Source organism: Chiroxiphia lanceolata, chromosome 4, assembly GCF_009829145.1.
Source record: "Chiroxiphia lanceolata isolate bChiLan1 chromosome 4, bChiLan1.pri, whole genome shotgun sequence".
Lineage (NCBI taxonomy): Eukaryota > Metazoa > Chordata > Aves > Passeriformes > Pipridae > Chiroxiphia > Chiroxiphia lanceolata.
Genome location: NC_045640.1, coordinates 26,835,037 through 26,856,538, shown reverse-complemented (window position 1 = coordinate 26,856,538; position 21,502 = coordinate 26,835,037). Strand labels below are relative to the sequence as shown.

Below are 21,502 nucleotides of genomic sequence, written 5' to 3'. Positions count from 1 at the left end.
GAATGGCTGAGTGTGCCTCTTATGTCCTGGCAGTGAGGATACCTTGCCCTACTACCAGAGATGTTGTGGATGCCCCATGCCTGGAGTGTTCAAGGCCAGGTTGGATGGAGCTCTGAGCAACCTGGTGTAGTGGAAGGTGTTCCTGCCCATGGTGGGGGGTTTGGAACCAGATGATCTTTAAGATTCCTTCCAACCCAAGACATTTTTGGGTTCTATGATTCTATGATATGCTAGTGCTCAGTGTAAAATTATCAGCAGTAGCATCTATAGTGGAAGGTGGTAGAAGTGGGAAGGCATGAATAGGGAAATGCAACAAATTTCAAGATGAAGTTAAAAATCCTTTTTAGGGAAAGATCCAAACAAGGCGAGGGAGGGCAATAAAATCTCCGGCATGAGGGTAGCAAGGATTAGCATTGCCTAGCAGCTATTCATTTTGGTATTATAGAGATACAGGAATTATAGCTGTGTTGCAAACCATGCACAGGGAGCAATTAGTGCTAAAGGATAAAAATAACATAAATCAAAGAAAGGTGGTTGGAATCCAATCTAACTTCAGAAACTGTTCTTCCTCTAACTAGCTAAATTGAATCAACTATTAATAATGCAGTGATCTTCTGAGAGATTCAGCCCATAGAAGTGATTTACTCTCAATGTGTCCAGAAAACAGCAATCTAAGAGGATGAGCAAAAATTTCAGACTACAGAGGTTTTTTGCTGCTTATATAGTTATGGCTCCCTCACTGGATAGGAAGTAGCAGGTATATGCTGGAATCTTACTTTGACAGGAGATTCAAGGTAAGACTGGATAGACAGAAGATCCTGAGAAACAGAAAGTACTCCAGTTTCAAATTGATCCATGTATCTGAGTCTATTTATCGATCGTATTTTCAGGTCTCAAGGAATAAATTATTCTCCACACTGCAGGAAAAAAAAACCCAAACCAAGCAGAACCAAACAACAAAACCAGTGAAATAAAACCACAAAAAAAAAAAAAAAAAAAAAAGAAAGCAACCCCCCCAAAAAAAACCCCCCAAAAAACCAAGCCCAAAAATCCTGTTTCTAAATGTGTCATGTTGTATGTAACTAGTAGATGTTGCTAGGTCCAACATATCTCTGTTGAATAAAAATCCTCTTGGCTGGGAGTAAGTCTGGTAGTACAGCTGAGCCTGTCAAATGGTTGCTGGCTGACACAAAGGTCAGTCCTGCTCCTCCTTCTGCCTCCCAGTTAAGCACCTTCCTTTTCGGGTTCCAGCATATGCTCACCATGATGGGGTCCTAGTCAATGGTGAATTTATTCAGGGAGCTGAGTTGACAGAAGTTAGGGTACAGTTGTGCTAGTTTGGTGTTTGGAACAGGTTCACTACAAGTGAGACAAATGCTAAGAAAGGAGGAGAGTGGTGGGAGCACTTGACTGCAGCTAGGGGTTAGTTTTATTTAGTTGCAGTATGAAACTGCCTCTTGCTTGCATATAAAAATGTAAGCATGTACATAGTTACAAATATAACAGACTATAAAGAAATAGTAAAGAAACAGCTGTAATAGTAGAACTGCACATGAAATGGACATAGCTCCTCTGCCTTTATATTTACTGACATCTGTTTTCACCTCCCTTTTGCTGTTTTCTTCCTCCTCTCCCCTAGGACCAGCACACCAGCACAACTTGTGTGGCCTATACGTTAGGTCAATGTCCTAAGACAACCCTTCTCTGAACAGTCTGTGGAAAGAGAGGGCCCCTTGCCTTTGACATGAGAGGTGGCTGCTACATGAAGGCAGATGTTTGAACGCTTACTTTAGCCAACCTCTTGTGCAGTGGGTGTACTACAGCAGTCCTATCAAGGCTCTATTTTGCTTAACAAGAAGCCCAGAAACTGAGATCAAATACTGCAAAGGGACTTGGACAGGCTGAAGAGTTGGGTTGATTCCAATGGGATGAGGTTCAACAAGGCCAAGTGCCGGGTCCTGCACTTTGGCTGCAACAACCCCCTGCAGTGCTACAGACTGGGGGCAGAGTGACTGGAGAGCAGCCAGGCAGAAAGGGACCTGGGAGTTTGGATTGACAGGAAGCTGAACATGAGCCAACAGTGTGCCCAGGTGGTCAAGAAAGCCAATGGATCCTGTCCTGTATCAGGAACGGTGTGGCTAACAGGTCCAGGAAAGTGATTCTTCCCCTGTACTCAGTGCTGGTGAGGCCACACCTGGAGTACTGTGTCCAGTTCTGGGCCCCTCAGTTCAGGAAGGATATTGAGGTGCTGGAGCAGGTCCAGAGAAGAGCAACAAGGCTGGTGAAGGGACTGGAGCACAAGTCCTATGAGGAGAGACTGAGGGAGCTGGGGCTGTTCAGCCTGGAGAAGAGAAGGTTCAAGGGAGACCTCATTGCTCTCTACAACTCCCTGAAAGGAGGTTGTAGCCACGTGGGAGTTGGTCTCTTCTCCCAGGCAGCTATCAGTAAGACAAGAGGGCATGGTCTTAAACTCTGCCAGGGGAGGTTTAGATTGGATATTAGGAAGAAATTCTTTACAGAGAGGGTAATCAGGCATTGGAATGGGCTGCCCAGGTAAGTGGTGGATTCTCCATCCCTGGAGGTTTTTAAGATGAGACTGGATGTGGCACTTAGTGCCATGGTCTAGTAACCCCGGAGGTAGTGGATCAAGGGTTGGACTTGATGATCTCAGAGGTCACTTCCAACCCAGCTGATTCTGTGATTCTATGACTGCTTTCCCGACTGACTGCACTGCTCAACAGCTAGCTTGCTACCTGGCCTTGTTTGGGACTGTTCCTTCTCACTTGCTAAGGCTATGTCAAAATGTCCTTAGTCATGTGGACAGGTGCCTGCCTGGCTTTTATTTAGCAATATGGATATAACTTGTGTGGATAAAAGTCTCCAGGGGAAAATGCTCCATATATCCCACAGCAGTAATTTAATCCCCATTCTTTTAAGCAATAATCACCCTTCATACTCCTTTGTATGAGTCACGTACTTGGTTCAGTATGCAGGACTAGGGTGAGGACTCCCTTTCCAACTTCTTGTGGCTATTGTGAGTAGGTCCTGCCTCTGCAGGCACGAGGTCTCAGCTGTCCATCCATGAAGAGGTTGTGTTCTTAGTTGAGGACCCAAGTCACAGCCAAGCCCAGTTTATGTATACAGACAGTGTTGCTCAGCAACCAGTTGATACTCGTGATCTTGGCATTCAAATTACATTTACTATCACACCTGGTAATCTGCCTAAAGTTTGGGATCAGATTATAGAGTGTATTCCCATGTTTATTTTTCTTCAGTCAAATTGGCTACTGAAAGAAAAGGGAATTTTATCTGAGTCATTGCAGAATAAACCCTCAGGTCATGAGCGGCCACCTTACATACTAGATACTTCTAATGTCTAGGATCATCCAGAAATCCTACTGCAGTTAAATTAATAATGACGATGTGACCTCAGAAAAAACCCAAAAACATCTAGACTCTCATGATATTTGGAAGCGCTATTCTCCGAGATAAAGGCACCACTAAATAGTGAAAGTGCTAAAACCTCTGAAACATTATTAAAGTTAGTATATTGTCTCTTGTTCCACTTGTAACCCTCTTGGATAGGATTGTGTGAAGTAGCTGACTTGGTTTAATTGAGACACTGCAGAAGGCAGTGTTCTTCTGGTGTTACTTTAATTACAACAGGAGGAAAAATAGCAATAGCAGAAAGTACTTGAGTAGTAATTTCAGCAGATACATTTGCAATAATAAGAAATCTCATTCTTGCTTATCATTGTCAACAGGGGGGATATTGTTCCTTCAGCCCTTTCCAGTGAATCACCAGGTTATCACAAATCAGTCCCTGAGTGCTATTTCAATAGCATGAATTAGAGAGATGAGCAATTTTCTGATGTAGTCTCTATCTGTTCATTTTAAAATCTGTTCCTTTAAAATGGCTTTTTCCAGTTGATAATATAGGAAATTAACTTCCTATGTCCTCCCGTTGCCTCCATAGACACATTATTTCTAGGAGAAGTATCTCCTGGACATACACAGTGCAGCAATTTCCACCACTACATGTCACCATGAAGATTATAATGCTAGTCATAATGATTCCTCTGCAATAGTGAATGAGAAGCAAGAAACTTGAGATGGATCTAGAGGCCAGAAATGCTTATTAATTGCCCACTTTAAAAGGATGTTAATTTGGAATGGGTAGTAATTTGAGCTGAGTGATAGACATAGGATAGGACAGGATGACCTGTCATCCTCAGACCCCTGACAAGAGAGAGTTCAGACTAGGGCTGAACATTAAGCATTGAGGACATGTTCCAGTTTAGTACATGTTTTAATAGCAACTAAGCACAAAGGTTCAAAATATTTTAGATGCCTCTTTGCATTCTTTTAAGAGCTGAAATTAAAATTTCAAAGGAATGAAGTAATCTTGTTTTTCGAGCTCTAAAAGAAGATATATTCTTGCATAAATAAAGCAAAAGTCTTGCTCCTTTAAAATATCCTTACAAAACATATAGGGTGGAAAATACTTCACCCATAGACTTACACCTCTGTATGGCAATCCCCTATGCCACAGCTGTCTCAAATATATTTGAAGAAACAGTGTTATCAGTTAAAAAGCCTTTTTTATTTTTTTACAACTACAGTGTCTAGTAGGATGTCTAAGCACTGGGATCCACTACATTGAAATGTTTTATCAGAAGTTTCTTTCTTTCTTTTTGAGATAAAGCAGTTTCAAGGGAAAAAATAATGTCAATAATTCAACATTCTTGTATTCCCATCTCTTTTCTGATGTTGAAGCTCAAACCATATTTTACAATAAAGCTGGTGTCTCTTGAGTAGGACAAGGACAGTGAGCAAGATATTGATGTATTTCATAGAACAGCCGATATTGCTGAAAAAGGCAATCAATCCAAATGAATTCCCTTTCTTCCTGCATCCTGGTACCCAAACATTTAATTGACTCTGCTGTAGCTATTGTGAAGTGTCAATCTAAAATGTTAATATGAGATTATTGGAAATGTTATTTTAAATCTCTTGAGTAACAGTGAGCAAAAGTAATCCAGGCTATACTTTCATAGCACAGTGTTAAATTTGATTACTTATAACTCAGATTTCTTTAACCTGTATAACTAGTGTCATCTCTGCACAAAAAGCAGTGATTTATTTGTTCAGCAGTGCCTCTGGGATGGAAGCAAGTATTGCATACCAGGGCTGAAATATGCAGTCTATATCACAAGAGTTCATTGGCAGATACTCATGAGATGGAGTTGCAGCCATGTCTCTTGAAATTAAAGAGAGAAAAGATTCCTGTTGGTCATTATGACTGAATTTATTAAATGGTTTTTCAGTTTGTTTAAAGACAGGTCCTAAATTTACACAATTTATTTAGATAGCCGGTTTCAAATAAATCTGACATATTTGTGTCCCTGGCTTGATGAAATTTAAGCTTTATTTTGACTCTAGTTGTCTGTTTAAACCTTTATTTGGACAAGAATACTTATCAAAGATGCAAATGCACAATAAAAAACCTCAGAGGTTAATAGTAGAACTATAGCTATAAATCCAGAGTAAGAGAAACACAGGTTTTGCCTAGTTTGTCTCTTCTCAGACCAGTTTTAGGGGCTGATTATTTAATGCACTAATTCAACCTTATTGTGCATATGAAAACTCGTATGCTCAGCTTTTTTCTACATTGAAATAACAAGGGATAAAGTCTCTTTGAAATGGCTGGGGAGACATTCTAAAATGAGTTTTTATGAAACTCCTACATGTGAGTGAGAAGTTGGTTAACAGGTCTTTTAAGTACTCTAGTGAACTAGCTTTAAAATTAGTGCTTGCTTTGCAATCACCTTTACATAGCACAGCTTGCATTTTCATGCAACACTTTCCTGTGTCAAGTTGCATAAGCCACTGAATTTTAAACCTTTTCTCCAAAAAATGTTTTGTGTGACTTTTGTATTAGACAATAACAATAGGAAGAGAATAGTATTTCTCTGCAGCACAAGAAATTCAAACACAAAGGCCTTTATTTTACGGTGTACATAATTTGAATTAATTAATTGATTAAAAGAATTTGCATCAAGGGGGAATGGAGTCTGTCACCTATAGGCAGAAGCTTGGAGGTTAAATTCAAGTAAGAATTTACAGATTTTGCTGTTTCTACTTTGCTAGTTACTTAGACATTTTCTGCTCTGTCAGAAATAGAAGGGATGCTGAGCTTTTCTGTACAATTGGAGCAACTGTCCATGAAAATCCAAAAAACCCACCCACCACTCCGCATCCAAATTAGACAACTCTGAAGCATATGGGGAAAAGAAAGAGTAACTTAACTTTTCTCTCTCTTTCTTTTTAAGCAATTTCTTCAGGAATGTCAGTGAGAATTACAGAGAATAAAAACTTCTGTGTGTGTGTGTAATTTTTTTTTCTCTATTTGCTTGCTTGTTTGTTTGCTTTTGGGTTTTGTTTTTGTTTGTCTCCAGAACACAATGTTTCTGGAAATAACTTGTATAAAGTTTATCCATCTGACTTCTGAACCTGTTTTGATAGCAATACCCAGGAAACTTGTCATGATCTCCATCCTGTTTGGTCATTCCTTTTGTTTCTACCTAACAGCATGTAGTCCCATAGCTGAAATGGAGTTTGTTCTGTTGTGTGTTGATAGACAAGTTTCCACAGTATCACACAGAAATAGGACACTGACTGGGGTGCCATTATGGGAGAGCTGGGTCAGAATGCATTTGGCAGATAAACATCTGCCTAAAGGGGAAGAAGCAAGAGCCTCAGTATTTTCTAAAAGTAGATATCAGCTTGATTTTTCAAGTGGTTGTAAGCTCAGGAGAAGATGTGTGTAACTATGAGGCAGCCGTTCTGGACCTTCTTTGAGGTCTCTCTCTTTCTGCATTCCCTATGTATTGAAGTACCTAACATGAGGTCTAGATTCTGCTTAAGTCCTAGTTTGGATACAGCCTCAACTGCCTGTCTTGGCACAGTGTACCTGGGACCTGGTTACTGTGCACATACCAACAACCAGAATAATGAGGGACAGGCCAGAACATGACACGTAAATGGCCTATCTGAGGTGACAACTGCATATGCAGAGGGGAGATTCCAGAATACTACTCCTCTGTCTCTAAAGCACATGTATACAGTTAAATTGATTTCTTGAGTTTGTTGATATGTTTGCACTTTTCTGATACAAATAAAAATACTCTAGCTGAATAAAGGAAGAACTTGTAATAGTTATATCTCTTTAAAATGTATCACCATTGGCAAAGTGAAACACACAATTCTGTTCAATATATGTAAGGTGATTCTCACCAATTTAATACTGTTTACATGGGAATTATACCCTTCTGCCTTCAGGCAGACCTGTAAAATCAAATGGTACAATTAGAGCTACAGGACACATTCACTGGTTGGTTGTAATCAAGATAAGGCTTGGACACTATGGTGGGTTTTAATTTGTAAAGTGTATGGATTCCTTCCCTAAGGGTCTGAGAAATGAAACCATGAGAAACATTTTGTTAGTAGGCTTAAATTCACTATATATCTCCGCTGAGAAGTTTTTAGAGATCTGCAAATTGAAAATGTTTGAAACTAAACTAAGCTAGGTCATTATATAAAAGGAGGGACAGAAGGATGATAATATGTATTTCCAAGCTTTATTTGGAAATCTGGGCCCTTTATTGGAAACATAAAAGTGCACAAGTTAGACCAATGATCACTGTGCTCTCATAGTATCGGGAGAACTAGTGGTTCAGTCTGTGCTTGTTAAATGTAAAATGTCCAGAGAGGGCCAAAGGCTTGCTTGGCAGGGGAGAGATGTAGATGAATGGAAAGGAATGCTGGCCACCAGCTGACTGCTGGTGTCAGCCTATCCGCAAACAGCCTGGATATTGCTGAGACTTAGTTGTATTGTAGTCATTTAAGCCTGGAGAAGTGCTTTTGTCATTTTAAATCTAAATAAACCCCTTCATCCATTAGGGAAAGATGCTGGATTTTGAGGTGTGGGTTCATTTTTTGAAAGCTTGGGCACTTCAGTGAATCTCCAGGTGGACAGCCTTCATGCTGCAGATTAGTACCAAAAGCAAAATTCTTTACCTGGGAGCTGCACTGCCCTGGAAATCCTTTTCCTGCATAACTAAGGCAGCTTCTTCTGGGCAGAGCATGACTCAGACAGACTTCAGCAGTCCCTCTCCTGGCCAAGTGTGTGAACAACAATTCCTTGAGCTCCAGGAGACATTTCCTTATTTTTAACTGATACTTAATTGCTTTTTTTGCTGCAGAAAGGCATAACTTCAAGTTATGCTTTTAACTTCAAGTTTTATGAATGTCCTACTACATTTATCCCCGTATTTTCTTCTTTAAAATATGGGTACTGTCTTTTATAAAATCGGAAAATAACATGTTGCACAAACTTGTCTGTGTTTCTGGTACTTAATTCTGAATAAGGACCTGGAAGTGAGTTGATAGTGGTTGTAAGCTACTCTCTTAACTGTATCCCATATTAATAGCGGCCCAAAGTAATTGAAAACTGTTTGTTCTTTGTGTTTATTCTTACTCATTTACCTTCTTTAATTAATCAAGGTTAAAAACAAGGCTGTAGAATAGAATTCACTGGGGAATACATCACCCCGTGAGACAGGAAGAGAGGGGGAATTCCTGACCATTGAGAATGGCTTTGACAGATGATGACACTGTAGGAAATATCAAAATACTCAATACAGCTTGCATGTAACGAAACAACAGTATCCAAAGCAGCCAGTAAAGAAGCTTTTTCAACGGAGTAAATACTTCTGTCCCTCTTTCACCTTTGTAAAACTGACTTCTTTCTACTAAAACCCATTTTTGTTCTACATTTTCTTGCTTCAATTACACACAATTCTATGTCCAGGTATCTCTGAACCTCTGGTTTCTACTTTTAGCCTTAGATATCAAAGTTCTTAATTGAATTTTGTGAGATAATTTACTTTCCTTATTATGGTCTTCCATTAACCTTCCTCATTTCTCTGAGATTTATTATCTATTCTTTGCTTGCCAGTGGCTGGAACACATTTGCCATTTGCTCTTGAGAGTTCTGGGTATGGTAAGAGGGATATGGATTCTAATCACATTCATTCTTAAATGACTTCGCTAACATTTTTCATTCATTTTTTACTTACTTGATCCCTTTTGGGATGGAAATGAACAATGCATATCTCCTTAATCAAAATCAGGCGTAATCAATCACAGTTTTTTAGTGTGTGTGTGTATATATATATATATATATATATTTAAAAATATAAACCATGGCTTATTCTTTCAGATCAAGAAAAACTAAATTTCAGGGAGTAGGGTTTCAAAGAAATTGTGGTGATGCTGTAGGGTCAGTAATTTTTGCTATACAATAAAATGACAATAAGATGCTATATTGTTAAAAATATTATTTTAGACATGTTTTGGCAGTTTTGTAAAAATACTCTCCTGTTCAGCAGAAAATCTATACACTTGATCTTCACCCATGCATGCATTTTCATGAAACTTGAGAAACCTCACTTATTTCTGACTTGTGGAAGCACTTATTTTACTCTGCTGAGGCATTCAGAATACATGTTTTTAGAAAATATACAACTGTGATGTCACCGCACCCACACTGAGCCTTAAGGGAATATCCTAAACTTATCAAACAAGGAAAAGAGCTGAAGTTTGTTCTCTATGTCTTCTGGAATAAGGTAGAGTTTGTTTCAGCCAGCTAAATCTCAAAAAAAAAAAAAAGAGGTAATTTTGTGTTTAAAAGCTCTAGAGCAGACATGGTAAACATTTAGCATAATAAAATTGCTTACCGAACATATTTTAATATTATCTCTTTTCCTTAACCATAATGAGCTGACGTAGTGAGGTTGCCTGGAAAAAAAAGGCAGGTTTCATGTGTATGTTTGAAATGGAATCAATATACATTATTTATTCTAATAAAATACAATTTTCTGTGAAGACAGCTCTGTCCAAAAACCTAACAGTGGTGGTATTTAAATACCTGTGCAATAGATGTTACTGTTGTTGCCAGACTAACGTTCATCAAAAGTGTTTATAGGTTCTTATGTTAAGGTATGCTTCTCAGTTTTGTACCATATTTATTATAACATTATTGCTATCACTAATTAGGTTTTATTTTTCTTCTACCACCAAGACATAGTGCTGAAATCTTCAAGACGTATAAAAATAAAACACATCACTCTGCTCCTGCCTATAGCTTTCCGAGTCAACACTCTCTTTCAGTAGACAATATAGTTGAAGATGATAAAAGACGGGTTTCCAATATTTTCAAAGTTTAATCAAAGAATGAGAAATATAGCCCAAAACAGCAAACACTGAGGAAAGGGATGTTCAAACTGCTGTTTTACTCCCTTTTTCTTACCAACTATTCTGTTTGTCCCTCTTACAGTCTTCCATTGCAGCTGTTCCACTTTGCTAGAAAACCTCTACTTTCATGGGTACATCTACTAAAAACCTGTGGATACCCACCCCTTTTGTCCTTCAGCAGCAACATCTCTTTTTTGCTTTGGTGTTTTCTAGCGACACCTTATCAGAGTTTCCTGTCTCTCTCTGAAAACTCTGGACTTTCTTCTGCAATACAAGTAGCCCTGTCATTTCAATGGCCCTTTTGGACAGATGTTCCAAGTTTCAATTTGTCCTTCTGAAACACCCATTTAAAAGCTGATCATTATTATTTCTGACAGGGTCACATAAGCATCTTATACTGAGGTACTAAAACTTTATTTATCCAGCAAAAATCTTCCTGGTGTGTTCTAGGATCACATTTCCTTTACAGTACCACTTTACATCAGTGATTCAGAACCTTCTTCTCTGTTTCTGAGTAGTGAACACTGAATTTAGCAACACTATAAAGACGCTGCTTACAAACATGGGACATGAAGACCCTGCCACAAGTGCAGCATCCACCAAACACACCACCTAAGGGGGAATCCAGCATGCCTGGACCCCCTGCACATGTTCCTTCAACAACCTCCCTGCATCCATGCCCCTGTTCATAGTGCAGTAGAGGTGGTCACTATCTCCTGAGTAGACTTCGAGGATCTTGAGGAACCTTGCGTGAGAGCTCTTCCTTTCTCCTTCCCATAGCTTTGTACATACAGACTTATTTCTATTCCTCTCACCTTTAATGTTTCATGCCTTCTAAATAGAATACAGTAATTCACAAGGTCTTAACTATTCAAGGCCATAAATACTTCATTTTAAACTATTATCCTTGAAGTCTTTGAACTACCCCGAATTCAGCATTAATTTTCCTGGGTTACTTGCCTTAAGTTAATTAGTCTTCTGTGCTTGGTGTCCACATCTTTGATTTGTTTTAGAGGCTTCCTTGCTCAGAAAAAGATTTCTTCTTTCTGCATGTGAGTGAAGTATAAAAATGGTCTTCAGTATTCTGCAAGAATATTAATTCAGGAAGATGAAAATCATATTGTCATTCTCTATGAGAAACCTATTATTATATCACCATTAAGTACTGATTAAATATACATTGTCCTTGTATAAATATATTATGCTAATAGTCCTTCCATGATCTTATAATACTTCAGGATTATTCCAAACTCAATACATGTAAAAAATTCCAATTTTTCAGTTGATAATATATTAATTTTCCTCTACACAGTCCATCAGATAGCAGATACAGGAAGGACATTTTGGAGCATAGGCAGAACTTTGGATTTTAAATATGTTTCATAAAAATTGTATGAAAATCATAAAGGTTTTAGGGAGACTCATCCTGATACATCTAGTATAGAGCAACCTGCAGACAAACCTGAATTAAAAACACTAGAGCCGTGGAGTTACTGACCATCAAGTGTTCACCCTGCCATCTCAAAAGCGCCAGTGTTATCAGGGAATTTTTGTCACTCATATTGCCAAATTCTACCCTGTTAACAGAATCTGAGCTACTTCAAAGCTTCTTCACATTTCTCTGCCAAATAACTGCAGTATAGGGATGCTCTCACTCAAGCACAAGTATTTGAGTGGAATAATGTGCTAGTCCCTACCATTATTCTGTGAAATATATCCAAAGGACTCACCTTCAAACGAGTCTCTGAAGTGAAAAGCCTTGGAAAGAATTATGGGCCCTGTGGAAGTCAAGAGTGTTGGTTGGGGGCTTTACACTATAACTTGGGTTGCCAGTTGACTGGAATGCAGAGATACATAAAAACTTGAGGAAAGATACAACAATGTTCAGTTGGTTGCACACGATTAAGATTAATGTTTTACAAAGTGCATTTATGACAGAACTGAACTAAAAAACCACATAAAGTAATGAAAATTGCAAACAAGCAGAGTTTGTTTAAATATGGTGTTGGAATAGTATTCAGGATCAACCTCATACATACTGTTTCATTTTCAGCCACATAAAATGCTGTTGTGTCATTTGAGGAGAGTTACACAGCTTTACAAGTACTGTTCATACTTTTTGAGACATGTTCTCAACACTGCTGGTGTATTAGTGAAGTACAAAATTCTTCATTGCCAAAATATTTTTTCAGTTTAAGTGATGGAACACCAAAGACTCATTTTACATTTAAAATAATGTACACAAAATTAAAAGAAATAACTTTGAAATCGCAATTTTTCCAAAGTTTTTTTATGGTGTAACAGAGGAGAAGCTTGAAGCCTGTAATTTCTTTCTTAAAATGTAACAGGGTGGTAGAAAATGCAGGAAGCTGAGAAGAAAATCACTCTAAAGAAGAAAGACACTTAGGCAAGAGAGATGTATTTAAATAATTTTTTTATGGTCTTTTTGTATAGCTTGATCCATTTGATTTTTTTTTTTTTTTTTTAAATGCAGGAGAAGAATGATTTTGAGGAAATGTTGTGTTTATACCTGAATTAAAGATAGACCTGCCACTGGGCAGAAAGAAATTATTTAATATCTATCATTTCCTAAATGTACTCATGAGAGACTGGATTGAGTGCCATAAAACCAGGGAAGAAATATGTTCACTGCAATCCAGACTACTCCAGTGAAAATATGTAAAAGCTACAAGTCTGCCAAAGACTATTTCACCTGTTTTCTTTAGTTTCTTGAAAGTAACTTGTTGGTGGGTTTTCGTAGACTGATGTCCTAGTTAGCTACTTATTTTAATAATAACCTAGGCTTTAGGTTCAGAGTAGTAGAAAGGTCGTTGTGCAGAGGCCCCTGTAGTCTTTTAAAATTTCAAAAATTAAATAAGACTCCATTCAGCTACAGTTTTTTTCCTTGAAGACAAACTGTGGTTGGGAATCGTAACAGCCATCTACAATTTTTTGTGGAAGTAATCCTGCTGGTTAAATACATAATTCAAAAAAACACACAGTCAAAAATATGATGATATGAGGTTCCTGGTGAACTGTTACCTGTGGTAAATGGGAAACAAAAGAGAGGAGTGGGAATTCTGTGAGATGCGTAGAGTTGAAAGTTGGAGATATGTGACTTGGCAAATTAGATTAAAAATAGGCTTTCTTCCTTCGTGTCTCTCCAGTGTCTGGCATCTCAGATCACTGTCCCCCTTCCTCTGGTGTTTATGTCAACAAATTCAGGCATTTAGGGAGAGCCAGCACTGGGGAGAATCTTGCCCCAGCTCCCAAGTGTGTTTGTGACTTCTGGCCATGCTCATGCCTGCTTTTTGATACACTGGCAATTTCAGGTTAGCTAAAAGCTTCCTTCATCAGAAGCACTCCCCTGGGAAGAATCTGTCCTCGTGCACCCACAGTATTTCTTAGGGCTTCCAGGAAAAAAGGGACTTGCAGTGCATCAGATCAAGCCTCTGAAGTCAGATGGCACAGTGAGAAAATTGTGTGGAGGAAAGAGGGAAACTTAATCAGGGAAGAGAGGCCTATCACTGTGTTCCCAAAATTTGGCATGCAGTTTTGTCCACCCATGCCAGGGACTGGCCAGGCCAAGGTGAGGACCTGTTCAGGTTCTTAGACAGTAGAGATCATCAGAAAAGCTCAGAGCATAAAGCCAGTTCTCTCTTCTCAAATAATCTTGATGATGTTTATTAAACTCTTACCCTAGGCACCCCTTTCTGTATGGCAGATTTGAACAGCACCTTGCAGAGGTTTTGGGTAACACAGCACTTTGTAGGCAATAGCATAATATTTTGCTAGCAAATGCTCTCTTGCGTCCAGCAGTTGCTACCCAGATGCTCACAAATGTAATACCGTGTTGACACAAACTATCTGCCATGTGCAACTATTTATACATTCTCACTACACTAGTGAGATGTGAGGGCAGTTCTGTTTTTCCTTAAAAATCCCTTTGCGCTTACAGGCAGTTCTGACTCAGCTTTGTGAAAATGAATATTAAAATGCAGCCCAGTTTTCTCCCCTTTTGGAGCATGGATGGCTACTGCAGACTCACATATGAAAGAGAAAGCATGTTTTGGATTCCCTTGGTGAGTCATCACTCTTTCACTGGTGATTCATTACTTGAAAGGAGAGGAAACCAAATCAGGACTGTTAATACCAGCTGTCATCCATTTATCTGGTTATTTATTTATTTTAGCCTAGGGCATTCTCAAAGCAATAGAATGGGGCTGGACTGAGAGCGACCAAAGTCTGAAGCTTTTTCTATGGCCCAGGGCTGTATTTGGCATTTGCACATATGGAAGTGAGTAGAGATGAGATGGAGAACTTTCATTCACATAAAGATCTCTTGCACTAAAGCATGGAAGAGTGAAGGAAGGGTTCATACTGCCAGCTTAGGTTTGTGCCAGAAGCAATCATTGGGTACTTCAACCTCCTCCAGCAGAGCTGGCTGAGAATGTGTCTAACCAGCTGCTCAGGAGCTGGGGTGGTTCTCATCCTCCCAGCTTGGGAGTTCCCTGATCTCTATCTCTTGGAGCAGCAAGGGGCAATTTAGGAAACAGCAATACATGGAGCAGGCACTAAAATCCAGCAGCTTATGCCATTGTTTATGCCATTGACTTTACTATGATTTGTCATCCTGAATAATATGTCGTTTGCAGTGTGCCAAAAAGCTACTTCTCCTTTTAAATGCATAAAAATACTATAATGGCAGTTAATTAACCCAGATATATTTATAATAACTCCCAGCTTTTGCAAAATATGTGTGAACTGCTATAGACTACCGTTACGCTTCTAAGCAATTATATGGTTTATATATTTTTTTAAAAACCATAAGACACAGAACAACAGTCTTCCTCCTAAATTTTGCTACCTAGACTTTATAGAAGTAGCTATATTTGTAGCTATAGTTGACTCAAGTATGGAGCAATGTGATTTTTTTCTTGTTCTTTTTGAAGCTAGGCAAGACATTTCATGTTAGAACTGTCTTCTGATTATTTGTTGTTAGTGATAGAAGAATACCTTTGTGTGTTGTTTTAGCTAACATTAGTCACAGACAGAGGAAATTCTTTGAAGTCCTGGGAGGCAGAATCATTTTTAAAATACAGACTTTTTGCCACCCAAGGTAAGGTAATCTTGGATCAGCAATGAAATCTTTCCTGACTAGGAGAAGTTATTGAACAGACTGCTAACTGAATTCTGGTCGTTCTTTTAAGTAGCACTGAAACGAGGCCAAAGGCTGGAATTTTTTTATCAGGAATTCAGAAAAGCATCCATTTTTTTAAAGTAAAAATTTAAATGCCCTCCTAGTAGGAATAAAAACCCCACGATTTTTTTCTGGTCGAAACCTGTCACTGCCAGACCTGCAAATTTCAGCACTTTTCAGGCAGTCTGAAGGTCTACATTGTGCTTTTTGTTCTAAAGTGACTTGTGCTTGTTCACAAAAAACAGTACATTTTGAACCAGTTTATCTGAAAAGTTCATCCCTCATTAATTCCTTTATTTGTCATACTATACTCCATTTAACTTTCTGCTTGTTTTTACTGATCTTTCATGTTGCCGAATCCCCAAAAGCAGAATTTAACTAATTAATTAAATATTTTAAAAATAGAAATACCACTGTTCAATTGCATCATCTGCCTACAGGCTGCATTATGGTGGGAGAAAAAGATATGCAGAAGCACATCCTCTCGGAATTCGACTGGGACCCTGAGGTTTAGGCGAATCCATTGGTCACTGATAAATTTGTGCGCATCAAACATTATTAAGGATGGCTGGTATTAGCTAGTGACAAGGGGAGATGAGGCTTTTGCAGAAGGAAAGATAACCATTGACAAATGATTCCTCGTATTTTCAGACTGCAAGTGGCACTTGGCAATTTTGTGGGCAACACAAAACGGTAGAAGTCTAGTGTCTCTCCTTTCTTTGTATTCCTGGAAAAAGGGTTGACCATAAATGGCCCTATATTTGTAAAATTTTCTCTAAATATCAATCTCATTGTAGTAATAGAAGGGGATTTGGTTTTGAACTTCAAAATATATTCAAACAAAATAAATCTCAATGTAGTTCCATGTTGTAATGCTGCTTTTTAGAAATTAAGTATATTTCTATCCCTGTAAGAAACAAACTCTACTTGCCCCCAACTGGACACTTGAAACATGAAATATCACGAATCTGTGTTGCTTTAAATGAAAAATGTCTTCAGAGTCCAAGGAATATTTAAGTGAACAGCTGAAAGATAAAATATATTGTATTTGTACAAGTAACACAAATGTGATTACATTTATGAAACATTTTAATATATATTTGCATTTTCTGCATTCTGTCTTATCTACCCAAGTGAAGGTTTCATTTTGCTGAAAACTCACTTTTAGCCTATTGTGATATGTGGTCTCCTCAGAGATATAAAACAGAAAACAGGAATTTACAGTTGAAGGAAACTGTTGCTTTTATGAAAGCAGATCTCCCCTTCCTCTCACTCAGAACAAGAGCTATTAGCCAGTTCTATTCATCTGAGCTCTCCCGTCCCAGCCAGTGCATGTGTTGGATTGTCCTCTGCCACTTGCCTTACATTTGTCCCATGAAGGAAGATCTACTCTAAAAGGATGATGTAATTCTCACTACTACGAACAGCAAAGAGTCTCTGCTCACTTTTTCTTTAGATCTCAGTGCATTTGGGGAAAACTAAAAATCCTCATGTGGTGTTTAAGGTTCAAATCTGGGAGAAGTATAATCCTGGGAAAGAAAAAACATTCATCAATATTTAAGGTGGGAAAGCTCATTTCAATTTCCTGTTCTGCTGAACTTCCCAGTGCACATTGGAAAGTAACTTCAAGCTGATTACACGCAGTTGAAATAAAGCTGGCACTGGCCCCTTACTTTTGTTCTTCAATCAGGAAGTCTGTATGATAGCTAGAGCTTTTGAACAAGCACAGCAGCTCTTCCCAATCAATGAGTGTCACAGTCAGATGGAAAACTCTGAAGATTAAAAGTTGCTCAGGCACTTACAACAGGGAGTACTGCATAAAGCTGTAAGATTTTTCTTGCATTCTTGTTTATTATACTAGCATCTACTGTTGAATGGCACATTTCAAAATAATTTCACCTGAGGAATTTGGGGTGCAGTCTTGCATAAAGTCAGTGACTGGAAGAGTTTTGGAGACTCAAGTCTTCTTTTCTTACAGAAATCTGATTTCCATCATCATTCTTTGGGACATAATGTGGGGCTGCTCCTGAAAAGAGGCAGCTTTTCCCTTCTTTTTGCTCAGATTAATGTTCATGTGCCTGCATGATGAATCAGTCTAGTGACTGACTTGGTCAAAACTAATTCCCCCCTTCAATGTTTTGTTTTGTCATTGTTTACAGAAATAAAATAAAATAATATATGTGTTTAAAATTGCACAGAAATTATATCTTGGATACATATCTCAAACACTTGCATTTATACACGGATGTTTAACTAATTAATATAAATAGAAATTTTAAAAGGATAAATAAAACAGTCTATTAAAAATAATATCATATTGAGATATGTTTTATGTGTTATTAGAGATAAGAAATATAAAAAGCATCATTTTTACTAAAAAAATCCACTGCTATATCACATACAAAATTTTCTGATATATCAATTCAATTTGGATGCTGAGATTACCTCAGTTGTTTAGAGCATGATGCTAATAACACCAAAGTCAAATAGGGGTCTGATCCCTGTGTGGGCCATTCACTAAAGAGTCGGACTCAATGATCCTTGTGGGTCCATTACAACTCAGAGTATCCAGTGATTCTGTAATTTTCACACATATATATCACTTCATTGAACTCCAATGACTACTTACAGCTCAGAGTGCTGCTGGCCTAAATATAAGGGTGGGGATTATTCTCAGGCAGTACAAAGTAAATGATGATTACCTCAATCTGCCAAAATTTTTGTCTGTAACCGTTATACTGCAGAATGTACCCCCGATCAGCATTGTGTGTTAAGTTCTGTTTTGCATTGCTTGATTATGTCCATGACAGAAAATGATTACTGTCACCTCCCTAGTGGCTACAAATTGAAGGTATTGGTTTTGAGCAATTTATTTTGCCTGAAGAATGGTATAACTTTTTCATATAAAGGGTTCCTTTAAGCACTATTTCAAAGGAAGCATTCAATCTAGTGTTCTGCAGTCTGGATAATGACTAGCCTGGGTTTAACCTCTCTTGTGTTTCTATTACCTCTAAACTGTAAGAAGTGCTTATGAAATGTCACATACCTACCCTGCTATTCAATTTGTGCTCACATATGAAGTCTTTCAAATCTCACAGAAGAATTGTGAAACATCATTTATCAGCCTGTGCACAGTTTTGAGATCCTTGGCAAGGAGGAATAATAGGATTGTAAAATCCTTTGTTTGTTTTTAAGATTTTTTAGATATCAAAATAAGAATTGAATTCTATTTCTATATTTCAGCAAATATACTGCCTCCAGTGGACTATTTCAAGTCCTATTCAAACCAAGGGCATGATTCCCTACCTTCCAGGGCACTTGCATCAGGACTCAGAAGCGTCTCACAAACCCTAGTGATGTGTTGGATGCCGCATATCACTTAGAGCTAATTGAAATTCAGTAGTGAATGACAGCATTCAATGCCACACCACGAATATTAATGCAGAAGGGAAGAGAAGGTTCCCTGCTGACTGTGCACCTGAGAGGACCAAAGCACACTGTTTCTAACTGACAAGAGCTAACACATCCAGTATTTGTGAACCGGGCTTGCATGTAACCCCAAAAAACCAATAAAACCTCACCACTACCACACTTTTCTCCCCAAATGCTTTAAAGTTCTTCGGCAGCACAAGTTATAAGCATGTAGGACTAGCATAACAAACCTTCTCTCTGTTAGTAATTACATTGCCTCTGATTTCTCACACTGCCACAGTAGTCTCTGTGTGTCTCTGTACTCAGCTTCCCTGTGATTTGGGATGCCCCATAGGGCTGTCCAACTTGTCTAAAATGGGAATGAGAAGTTATTTTCAAGTTTCAAATCTGAAGCATGACTTCAGTGCATGAAGCTATGGTAAATCTCAAAGAACATCACAGGTAATAATTGTGATTAGAGCCTAAAACCCAGTACATTTTTCTTGGGGAAGGCTATGAACATAAGCTCATTATAAATACATACTTACCCCATGTGACCTTTGAAGAATGAGAATATGCTATCACAGCAACATGGAGCCACTGTAACTGCTTTCCTTAATGACAGTGTTCTTCTACTTTTTGATGCAACTCACATATGAAAATTAGATTATAGTTTCAGTATTATAATTACTGGAAGTGTGTTTTTGGAAAGGAATGCAATAAATACCCATGGAAAAAATATTCTGCTTTGATTAAACAGTGTATTTCCAATAACAGTAAATCATGAAAATTCTTCACTTTTAGTGGTTTTTTCCTGCATTTTAATATTTGTGAAGCCACCCTTACTTAGGACAAGTAATTTAAACTAGTTTTCTTTACTGTGAGGGTTGATTCTGCATTTAGTATCAGTTGCTAATTCCTAATACATGGAATTTACAGAAAGATCCAAAGAAGACTTTAGATTGACCATTGATGCTCAACTGACAATGAACAGAGCACATTTCACATCTGGACAGGGAAAGAGGAGGGCCTTGTACTTTAGACACAACCAGGGTTAGTTAACTGCTGAAGGAGTGTTCTTCAGATTTCAGTTTCTGCACTTGTGTCTTTATCCGTGTCACTTCCCACAGTTTGGGCTGTCGTTTTACTGGTTATTTTAAAACAAAGCCATTCAGCTCATTGCCTTTCTCTTCCCAGTCTTACTGTTAGTTATGAAATACCTCAAAGTTGGAAGTAACAAATTGTCTTGACAGCCCAAGAGCTTTTCTTCCTTCTTTTGTTTTTCATGCTCTGTTGTAGAGTCATTAAGCCACTAAGGGAGAAGGAAAACAAGGACACCTCCAGTTGCAAGTTTCAGTAATTGGGAAGCAGAAAACAAATGTAAAACAGCAGAGAGAGGAGTAGGAAAAAGAATCCTCCAATTTTTAGTAGTTGATTCTATAGGTAACTGAAGAAATTTTTATTTCTTCTTTTCCTACCTACCCCCCCCCCCCCCAGTGTCTGTGCATCCAATTTCACATGTTCATTTTGGAACTGTTATTGATTCAGAAGCAAACCTCATCAAAACAACTTCAGTCAAAATGCAATAAGTAGGTAGGCCAGTGACATAAAGAGAGGATAACTGAGACTGGCGCTTTGGGCAGCTAAGAGAGTGAAAGAAGAGAAGATAGATGGGTAATGGTTTAAAAAGAAATAAAAAGCTGAAACATTACTGCCAGCATTATTTAATTATTTCCGAGTTAACAATGCAAAATGAGGATACACTAAATATAAACCCTTATCTTTAATTATCAAGCCTGTCCTGTTCTACTTGCTCTGGAAAACCTGAAATCAATGGGAATGAACCCTAGCAGCGGTCCAGTTACTAGCAGAGGAGGACTGCATATACGAAAGGAGGGCAACGTACTTTAAAAGAGAATACAACAGAAAGTAATGCAATCTGAGGAGGGAAAAAAAAGCGAGGTTTGTTTCCTTGTCTGTCTGCATCCTGAGCTCACTTTAAATGACAGACTTTTCTTCTCTCTGCATTTCAATTAGACTGTGCCAATGGGCAAGTGGGGAAGGGAATGTTAATGAGGCAGCCGGGGAGCGGGGTGGGAGCCGAGGCTGGCGGCTCCCCGCTCCCGCCGCACACCGGGGAGCGCCGGGCGGCTGCCGGGGTTGTGCCCTGTCACACACGCACTTGACAAGGGGCTATTAAAAGGCTGAGGAGAGAGGGCCACGGAAAATGTCTTGTATCGTTTTGGGGAGAGCTTTCCGCCCCGTTCCTCGTTCGCGCACCGGCGACGTTGTCGCGCCCGCCCGCTCCGCGCGGGCTGCGAGGCCGCGGGAGCCCCCGGGGCCGGAGCCGCGGCTCGTCAGGGTGACTTGCATCTTCTCTGCCCCCCGCGCCGGCCGCGGGGGCGGTGGGCTCTGCCGTGGGCTCGATGTGCTCCGCCGTGGGCGCGGCCCCCGCGCCGCCCCCGCCGCGCCCCGCGGGGCAGCCCCGCGCCCGCCGCCCCCCCCGCCCGCCTCCGCGCACAGCCGCGCGCAGGCACGCGGGCGCGCGCCCGCCGCTCGGGAGGCGCTCGGTCC

General features: G+C 39.2%; 1 long non-coding RNA gene across 3 annotated transcripts in view; it reads right to left on the bottom strand.

Annotated features, from left to right (window-relative positions):
- LOC116785749 overlaps window positions 1-21,502 on the bottom strand; it is a 45,047-nt gene that overhangs the window by 23,022 nt on the left and 523 nt on the right. The window contains exons 2-3 of one of the 3 annotated variants that reach the window (XR_004356698.1): window positions 12,048-12,154; window positions 10,267-11,401 (exon numbers count right to left, since the gene is read on the bottom strand). The exons of 1 other annotated variant lie outside the window; for it this stretch is intronic. This is a non-coding gene — a long non-coding RNA (uncharacterized LOC116785749). Of the gene's footprint in view, window positions 1-10,266; window positions 11,402-12,047; window positions 13,697-21,502 lie in introns of those variants that run through there. One more of the 3 variants, XR_004356697.1, reaches the window with a different exon arrangement.